General features: G+C 32.6%; 1 pseudogene; it reads left to right on the top strand.

Moving 5' to 3' along the window:
• Positions 1-495: 495 nt before the first annotated feature.
• On the top strand, positions 496-5,683 carry LOC148200111 (protein LONGIFOLIA 1-like; annotated as a pseudogene).
• Positions 5,684-10,913: the final 5,230 nt, after the last annotated feature.

Below are 10,913 nucleotides of genomic sequence, written 5' to 3'. Positions count from 1 at the left end.
GTAATATTCGAATAGACCCAGTAGTAATATTTTTTTATGATAATTTTTAAGAGTAAGAGAAATTATTCATTTCTAAGTATTTTTTATTATAAATAATTATTTTAATTTTCAAAATATTTAAGNAAAACTAAAATTAAATAAAATTAAAATAACATATAAGAAAATACTCAAATGGATGGAATTACTTATAATTTATTATTAATAAATTTTTAAAATTAACATTTTTTTACCTCTTTGTGTGATATCTCCAATACTTCTTTTCTAGGTGCATATTATAATACTTGTACAGTAAACAGATTTGGGTTTTTTTTAATAAACATGATTAAAAGAACTTAGTTATCTAAGAATTTATATATATTTTTTAACAAGGCTTATCTGTCTCATGCTCTCTGATTTTGACACCTCAAAAACCACTCTTTTTCTCATCTCTCTTACGTAATGTGAATGAAAGAAAAGGGCGTTTCTGCGAGTTGTTTATTCTTGGGGCAAAATTTTCAACACTTGCCTTCTTCATATATACACACTTCAATTCCTCTCTCTCACACTCTTTAGCCTCAACAGCTGCATCTTCTGCAAGAGAAAGGAAAACTAAGATAAAAATTATTCCTCTGCTCAGTTAAAGAAAGAAAAACATCTCTTCTTGGGTCTCACAAATTTCCCTCTTCTTTTCTGCATCACTTTGGAATTGCTTGGTTTCTACTTCTGTTTTGTTCTTTCTGTTCTGCTTTTGCAGCATATATATTCTCTTCTCTGCTGTGCCAAACCCCAACATCACCCAGTTTCTCCAATTTTCTGCTTTCTATCTCTCTTTTCTCCATTCAAGGTTTTGGACATTCTCTTCCCTTCACACATGCACATGCACATACACATGTCATGTGTGTAACACATAAAAAAAGCATGAAATTTGCATGACCAAGTCTTCTCCTAGCTTGATGCAAGTTCAGGTCAATGCATTGATGTTATCAATTTATCATCTTTTTTAGAAATTCCTCCTTCTGAAGCATCTGGGCACATTTCAAATTCTTTCTACCCCAGAACAAAAGGTCTTTAATTTATTCTTTGTGGGAGGAGGATGGTGGTTAATCAGGCCTTGTGAACTCTGAAAAGTTGAAGGGTAGCCAAAAAATGTCTAAAAAGGTCTTCACAATGAAGGATGAAAATCCAGATTGCAGAAGCAAATTGGGTGCATCAGTGGCTTTTTTCAGCTTTTTGACCGCCACAGGTTCCTCACAGCCCAACAAGGTAGCAGCCACAATCAGAACATACAAACTAAAGGTAATGTGATCTGCAACATATATGTTATTGCTATATATGCATTTTGATTTTGATGATGCTTTGGATAGTATTAATGTTAACTTGATAGTTTTTTTATTATGTGATATTCATAAACTTTACCTTAAATAAAGGACTAAATGACAATTTTTGGTTGACATTAATAAAAGGGACTAATTGTCAAAGTTTGATTGGCATGTATATTGAGTAAAATCTCTTTCTTTCAACATAAATTGGACTGGCCCTATCAACTTGCAATTTGTCAGTCATTTAATGTCACAGTTTTTTTCCCACTAGTTATTTTGTGTTCAGCTTTATGTTAAATTTTAATGGGATGAGAAGGGTGATAGCTAACTAACTTGTCATTGGTAAAAGTTCTTTCACTGCCTCTAGTAACAATATAAAACAAAGTTTTTGTTTTTCTTTGAAGTGGCTCCGAATTAAATCATGGATGCATTCTCCAAATTGAATCATTGTTTCAAGATAATGTAGAAACCATTTCCATTGTATATGAAACCTATTCTTCAGATGTTTAAATATTAAATGCTTTAGAATGTCAGTTTTCATTCTTTAGCAGTGCCTGGGATGCAGATATGTTTTTCTTTTAAAAAAATTGTACCTTACCATTCCCAGTAGTTATTTCACTTTCCTCATTTAATATAAGATGAGTGTTTGGTTGAAATAATTATGGAGAAATAAATTTCCTTTCAATGTGTCCGAAGAAGCTGGTAAAGCAAATAATTTTAACCAAATACAGACAAATGCAGACTTTATACATTTCCAGGTAGCACATGGTTCTGCAAAAATGTTTTCTCATTGTTACCATGCATAACCTTTGCAGCTAAAAAATGCATTACTGTAAGTAAGTACAGGTTCAGATTTTTCCATTAAAAAAATTAAGATTCCTTGTACGATAAATGTTCTTATATAACAATTCATGATTGCCTCCATATACTTATCTCAAATCCATGATAAATATAGATAAATTATTGTATAAAAATTTTGCTTGATTGTTTTTGGTACTGAGCATGATGGTTCATACATTTAAATTAGGTGTATTAAGCTAATAATTATCATTACATACGTAAATAAACTATTTATTATTTAACCGTGTGTTAATCTTTAACTTGTTACATTGAACTGTGATGATGATGCTACTTTCTTTAAAGACATACCTTTTGAACCTGGCATATATATATATATATATCAGAAAGAATTTAAGAATGAAGACTTTGTTTGGATTAATGTTTTCACAAGATATTCATTCAAATTATTTCCCACTAAAAATTCTCTTCCTTTCTCAGGTGGAACAAGGAACCAGATGAAAGAGGTGAATAATACAACTCAAATGGCAATGGTAAGAAAAGTGGCTAAAAGTTTAAATCATGAGAGAAACAATAAACTTGATAGAAACAATTAAGAATGGAAGTTTGCTTTGCAGGGAAAGAATGTGAAGGTTGCAGGAGAGAATCAACAATTCTCCACAGAATCATCAGGAACTTCAATGTCTTCATCTTCTCGTTCATCTAGCATGTCATCCCTGGAGTTCAGCAGAGCAATTCAGATAGAACCACCATCAATAATCAGTCCAATGAAAATTCCAGAGAATTCTAATCCAGAAATAGAAGTGAAGCAACATGGCAACAAAGGCCCTCACTCCCTTGATTTCTATGACATTGTGAAAGATTCAATGCATAGAGATGTTCAAGGATTGTCTGTAAAAATTGTGGCTAAAGGGGAAAAGAAAGGTAGAATCTTGAAACACGTTGATTCTCCCAGGCCTTTGGAGCCCCCAAAACCTGTAAATATGGTTGCTTGGGATTCACCGAGACTCTCTTATGACGGGAGGGACACACAAGATTCATTAAAGTCTGCTAGAAAACCTAAGGAACTCCCAAGGCTTTCCTTGGACAGCAGAGAAGGATCCATCAAAAGCTTCAATGAAGGAACAAAATGTCGTGGCCTTCTGAAGGGTCTACAGAAAGGGTATGGTAGCTCTGGCACAATGTTTAAGCAGCTGCAGGAACCAGAAACTTCTAGAAGATCATCCAGTGTTGTAGCAAGGTTGATGGGACTAGAAACCTTCCCAGATGGTACAGAAGCATGTGATACTCAACCACGGATATGTTCCAGCAAAAATGAGTCAGATGCAGAATCTTGCACAAATGAGAGTGCATCAATGAAAGGGTCTACCTTTCTTCAGTTTAGGAGGGATGCTTCAATCCTCAATGTGACACCCTATTCACGGTTTTCCCTAGAATCTGAAGCAAGCCAAGGTTCTCAAATACAGGTTTCAAAGAGAAGTGAATCTTCAGCAAAAGCATCAAACCAATCGCTCTCTGTATATGGGGAGATTGAAAAGAGGATAGCAGATATAGAGTTCAAAAACTCTGGAAAGGATCTCAGAGCGCTTAAACAGATTCTTGATGCAATGCAGAGATATAAAGAATCATTTGAGATTACAAGGGACCAGACTTCAAATTCTCTATCTGACCATAGGAGTAATAACAGTCTCAGTGAAAACTCTGTGGTTAAAAGCCCAAGAATACGGCAGAAGGACCCAGCATCCACCACTTCTGAGATGAGAAATTCAACCCAGGGTAGTAAGTCACCAATTTTCACCATGAAACCAGAAAAAGCTGCAGGAAAAACTGGCAAGTTTGGTTCTGCTAATACTGCAAATGGAATAGTGGGTGAGAAGCTTGACAGGAAAACAGCAAAGGGTATCAGTCCAGCCATCAGACAGGCCAAGGATTCCCTTGGCCAACCCTTCCACTCGGTGGATAAGAGCAACAACAAGATGAGAACATCAAAATTGTTGCAATCCCCAAAAGTTGCTCAAGTAATCAATGGGGAAAACGCCACCAACTCCAACAATACAACAGGGGCCAAGAGCCCAAGGCTACAAAAGAAGTTTGGTTTGGAGAGGCGCTCACCAACAACTATCCCATCATCAGAATCATGCAGTAACAGAAGACAACATAATAGGCAATCAGTGGAATTATCTTCCCCAAGTACTACACCCAGACAAAGATTCAATGAGACCAAAAACCAAAGGGAGGATTTTAAGCAAGAAGTTGGCGTAAAAGTCATTCAAACTGATCAAAGTGTTAGTATATCTTCTTCCCATCTTTGAATTCTTGCAACTAGATCAGCTGGTTTAATATTTTTCTTTTCATTGATCAGAATGCAGCAAAAGATTTGAGCAAGGAAAGCTTTCAAGTTGAGAAAATAGTTACAGCAGAGCAACCAAGCCCCGTGTCTGTTCTTGATGCTGCTTTCTACAATGAAGAACCACCTTCACCGGTCAAAAAGAAATCAGACATCACAAGAGATTTAGGTACGTTACAAACTTCACTTCTGAGAAACATAGAATGTTGAATCAGTCCACAATCGTCTATAAAATGAATCATTCGACAAAATACATTTCTAAACAGGTTTTGTTACATGTTATATTATTGACTTTCTTCAAATTCTACAGATGATACTCTTTATGATAGCAGTGAGGAGAAGTCAGAACATCTCCCGCTTTTATCCAACAATGCAAAAGCCAACTTCAGCAGTAGAACTCAAAATTTGGTTCAAATTCTCCACCAAATTGATTCCAATGATGAGAGATTTACCAATTTCAGAGACTACAATGATCCTGACCATAAATATATATCAGAAATACTGTTAGCATCAGGGCTTCTCAGCAGTCCAAGCTCTAGCTACGATTTTCATTCATCAAGTCACCCTATAAACCCAAAGTTGTTCCTTGCTCTAGAGCAAATCAAGACAAACAAGAATTGTTTCAACATTGAATACGATGCCAAGAAAATGGCTGGGCTGAGTAGTCCTCAGAAAATGCAAAGAAAGCTAATATTTGATGTTGTTAGTGACATTCTAGCTCAGAAACTGATATTGGAAAGTTCTACTCCGTGGTGCCAGTCGAATCAGCCAGTAAGTAGAAAAATAAGTGGGGAGCTGCTGTTGGATGAGCTTTGCATAGAAATTGATAAGTTGCAACATAAAAATAGGAATGACAAACTGATTAACGAGGATGAGAACATGACAAGCCTCCTGTGGGAAGAGTTGATGCACTATCCCTCAATTTACACAAACAGTTACATGGAAATTCCAAATGTTGTGTTGGATGTTGAACGGTTGATCTTCAAAGATTTGATAACTGAAGTTGTGAGAAGTGAACTACCTAACCATTCTGGTAAGCACTGCAGACAACAGCTATTTTCCAAGTAGGACTTCTGGCTAATGGTCTGAGAAATAATTTTCAGCCTTCATCTGTAAACTTTCTTTTCTACCTATACTTATACTTTGAGGAGGGGAAAATAAGCTAATTAATAGAAATTTTAGATTTTGTTTCCTGTCTAAACTCATTAAGCATTAATGTCTACAATCATTTTTTTTTGCATGGATTTATAGTGTATGTTGAAACAATACAAATAGAAATGCAGATAAATGTACATATCAATGACATGATCTTCTTACGTTCAATCTTAAATTCAACAAAGAAATGTCCACTTATATATTGTTGAATACACTAAAACTAGATATAGGATTAATCAACCTTTATATATTTTTGAATATATTTTTGAATATAGTAAAACTAGATATAGAATTAATCTACCTTGTATAGAAAATACACATACTAATATATTTATAATAATGAGAATGTGGACTAAGCCCAAATAAAAATGAATATGTAAAATAATATAATTAACATAGGAACTGTGATTTCTTAATTAACATAAAACACAATATATCTAACGTTCTTTCTTAAGTTAGTGCATATAAATTGTATATACCAAACTTGTTATAAATATAATCAATTCTCAGTTTCCATAAAGATTTAGTGAAAATATCTACTAACTGATCATTTGAGTTGACGAATATAGTCTTGATGTCTCTAAATACAATCTTCTCTCAAATGAAATGATAATCAATCTCAATGTATATAGTTCTCTCATGAAAGAAAAAATAAGAATTGATATGAGAAGTAACTTAATTGTCACATATAAGTGTCATTTCAGTGATATCTCAAAATTCAAACTTTTTAGGCAATTATTTAAATTAAGCAAGTTCACAAGTTGCTAAGGTCATAGTTTTATATTATGCTTCTGCACTAGATCTTGCGACAAGTTACCACCAATGGAGATATAATACCCAAAAGTAGATATTCTATTAAAAGGAGGTCATGTCCAATCAGCGTCTTAATAGCAAACAACTTTTTATGGTTATTAGAACCATATAACAAACTTTTTTCCAGGAGATCCTTTAATGTACTTTAATATATGGATGATTGTATTCCAATGATCTTCACATGAGAAATTGGTTCACTACACTGATTGCAAAGAAAATTTCAGGACGAGTAATTGTAAAGTAATTTAATTTCCCCAACCAATCTCCTATACTGCACAAGATCTGAAATAGGCTCCCCCTAATTTGGTAAGAGTCACTAGGATCCATGGGTGTGTCAACAAATTTTGAATTCATCAACTCAATTTCCTCCCAAAATATCAATGCATACTTCCTTTGAGATATAACAATACCATCGTTGGATTAAGCTACCTCAATAACCAAGAAATATTTGAGTTTGTCACAATATTTGGTCTGAAAATGGTGACAAAGGTGTTGTTTCATCTTAGAGATGTCATGATGGCCACAATGTCATCAACATATACTATTAAATGGAGACATCCAACACTTGAATGATGGTAAAAGGCTGAATGACCTGTCTCACTCTGAGTTATACCAAATTGTTTAACAATGCTACTCAATTTTCCAAAACCAGAGCCTAGGAGACTATTTTAGGCAATATAAAGATTTGTAAAGACGACATACCAGTCCAGAAGACTCCCCTGAGCAACAATTTGGGAGGTTGCTCCATATAAATTTCTTCTTGCAAATCTCCATCGAGGAAAGCATTTTTGACACCCAATTGATAAAGAGACCATTGTTGAAGAGTAGCCATGGCTATAAACAAATGAACAAAAGTCATCTTTACCACTCGAGAAAAAGTATCACAATAATCCAATCCAAAAATTTGTGTGTAACCTTTGGCTACAAGTTGAGCTTTGAAGCAATCCATAGTACCATCAGGACCAACTTTGATAGCAAGAACCCACTTGTAACCAACAACAAATTTCCCAAACAGTAATAGGACGGGCTCCTAAGTTTTACTATTCTAAAGAGCACTTAGTTCATCTAGTATGGCATGACACTAACCAAAACGGGCTAAGGTAAGTTTAAAAAGGTGAAAATAATCTATGATAACTAAAAGCAATATAATGCGAAGAGGAGTAGAACATATTCGTTTACGGAGGGTAATTCGAATGTCAGACTTAGTTGTCGGAGTCGGAGGAGACAAAATAGTTGGTACTTGAAGTGAGTCACTTGGTGGTTATTGAGAATAATATCTTCAACTATAAACCTAAAGTGGTGGTGGAGGAGAATTTGACATTGGATTAGGTACAAATGGAGGATCACAAATTATAAGAATGTCAATTGTAGTAGACAGAGACACAAGTAAATAAAAAAAAAATAATGGTTAAGAGAAAAATAGAAACACTAATATCGTTTTTTGTGATCGAGTAAATCCTAAAAATCATATTTGTGTGATCTAGAATATAACTTATCAAGAGCAAGATCAAAATTATGAACAAAACATGTAGACCCAAAAACTTTATTATGTAAGGGACATATAGGTGCATGAGAAAATCAAATAAAATGAGAAATTTTGTTATTTAAAACCGAAGGCATGTAGTTAATAAAATAACTTGTACTAAGAATACATTAGAAAAATGTTGAGAAATCTCACCATGAATTAAAAGTGTGCAAATTATTTCAACAAGATGTTTGTTCTTGCACTCAACCACCCAATTTTGTTGAGGTGTATATACACATGAAGTTTGATAAATAATGTCATGAAAAATCGGATTAAAAGAATAGAAAAGGTATTCACCATTATTATTATTTCGCAAAGTTTCAATGAAAATCTTAAATTAAGTTTTAATTTCATTATAAAAGATTGAAATATAGAAAATAACTCAAAACAATTTTTCATTAAAATCAACCCAGTGCATTTGAAATAATCATCAATAAAAATAATAAAATACTACGTAACTTAATTAGACTTAACACAACTAAATCTTTAAATATCAAAGTGAATTAACACAGGTGACAAAACAAATAAACTATGATTATATTTTCCTAATTGACATAAAACCTAATATATCTAAGATATATATCTCTCTACAATATTTTCTTATAGTTGTAGGCGACTTTAAAATATATTTATATTTCATAAAATAAACAGCTCGTTTGCTTTTACCAAATTTTCATTTCTTTGTTTTTTGTTAGGGTCAACTCCTCCAAAGGTGCTAATGCCACAGCTTTTTATTATATGCTACCGTCTATTAAAAATTTATGATAATTTTCCTAAAATAATACTTATTATCTAAAATCAAACCGATAATACCTCCTATAGGTAAGGGTATCCAAAATCAAACCGATAAAAAAAAAAAAGAGATAACTGATAAAATAAAATAAAAAATTGAATTGAATTGAATTGATTTTTTTTTCTCCAAAGCTCGTCGTCTATTCTGAAAAGGGGATCCCCACATGAGAAAGGATGTGTCCAAAAGCAATAATCAAAGAAAAATACTAAATAAACTAAGGGTAAAAGGTGAGTAGAAGGTGTCCTGTCTAGTCATGCTTATACTTTTGTATAAGAGACCCTTCATAATTCCTAATAGACCCTTCATGATTTTGTATATAATTAAGTTTTGTACAACTTAAAAATTGTACGCTTAAATTTGTATGCAATTAATTTTGTTAGATGCGTACATATTACAATAGGGGCTAATAGCCCAACTACAAAAGAAGTTTGATTTAGAGAGACGCTCACCAAAAATAACCCCATCATTACAACCATGACAACATAATAGGCAATCAGTGGAATTGTCACTACACCCACACAAAGATTCAATGAGACCAAAACCCAAAGGGGATTTTAAGCAAGAAGTTGGCGTAGAAGTCATTCACACTCTTCAAATTGTTAGTATATCTTCAACTTGGTATATCGTTATTAGTCATGAGCTCATCAATTAGGTATATTTTGATTTATGGATGAGTGGTGAAATATCAATTGTATGGATTCATGAATCTTTAACTCATTCATTCATTGAATTAACAAGTAGTCCATTGAATAACATTAATTCATGTATCAATTAGGTATATTTTGCATCACCAATTGTTTTGTTACTAGGAAACAATATTTAATTAATCAATTTTAGTAAATTGCATATATTTTTCTTTAAGTTTCCTGTACTTTCAAAAAAGGATTTTGTTTAGAATATTGTTTTATAAATGTTAATCAAATAGGTGTGGATATTGTATATGTTGATGATTGATGAATATGGTGGTGTATAATGTTTCTTAAAGTATGATATAAGGGTGTTATTGAATTTTGTTTATCGATATAGTATCAATGTTTTGCGTAATTCCATGGACCTTGTGTTGAGAATCTTTGGCGGCATGTAATAGTGTACTGTATTGATGTGGGAGTCCAGACGTTGGAGATTATCCTGAAACTCTAATGTCTATCCAATCTAAAGTAGAGAAGGGTGAGACATGTGGTGAGAGTAGGAGATCCTAGTCTAGGGGCATTACTTCGGCCTAAGGCGTTGACAGACTAATCTTATATGTGGTAGGATGAAACTCATTGCCAATGACTCTGCAAAGCAGTAGAGGCCATCATAAGTGCATGACTCCCTAAGATTTTACATCAATGCTTTGTCCAGACAATCAAGTCTAGAATGCCTAGTTGTATGTCTTAGGATGAATTGATATAACATGTATGTATGTTAACAAATGTATTTCTATTGTATGTTAACAAATGTATTTCTATTGTATGAAAGATCTTTTGGTACATTAGCTTATCATTTCTTTTCTGTTTGTTTTTTCTTGTTGCGATTATCACCATGGTAGGAGCAGAGGAAGATATTCCAGTTGATCTAGTATAAAGTGAGAGATCGATGCATTAGAACCTTAATTAGGTTTTAGAATTCTATTTTCCTTATAGTGTGTATATAATTGATTATACTCAAGCTTTATGAATTAGTGTAATATAATAATTATATTTCTATCTTACCTGTTTATGAATGATCACATAAGTAACTTTATTTAATAGTTTTTTTTATTATAATGGGATGTTATAATTTTTAATACATTATATCCTTGTATCCCTACATCACATTTTTGGTTGAGTTTTCTAATTGCACATGAATTTCAACACATACTTTAAATGGATAATTTATTGGTAATGAAAGTAAATATTTTTGCATCTATTATATTAGTTAAGCTTATATAATTCTATTAACCATGTTTTTTTTTTTGTTATTAGCACTTATCCGGATATAAATTTTGAAAGGTACATCAATTAATTACACTAAGTAAATAATATTTGTTCGATTTTTATGTGTATTAAATGTCTTAATTATGTTTATATTTTATTATAAAGAAATTAAAAATTGCAAGTACAACCATTACAAATTATAATTAATGACAATCATCCTGCCTATCATAATTGAAATAGATTAAATCAATAATTCATTTGTTTATGAACTAATGTAAAATTATTA

This window comes from Vigna umbellata, chromosome 4 (assembly GCF_029865625.1).
Source record: "Vigna umbellata cultivar VRB3 chromosome 4, Vumbellata_1.0, whole genome shotgun sequence".
Classification (NCBI taxonomy): Eukaryota; Viridiplantae; Streptophyta; class Magnoliopsida; order Fabales; family Fabaceae; genus Vigna; species Vigna umbellata.
The sequence above is the reverse complement of the archived record's forward strand: the minus strand, read 5'-3'. Positions and strand labels throughout refer to the sequence as shown.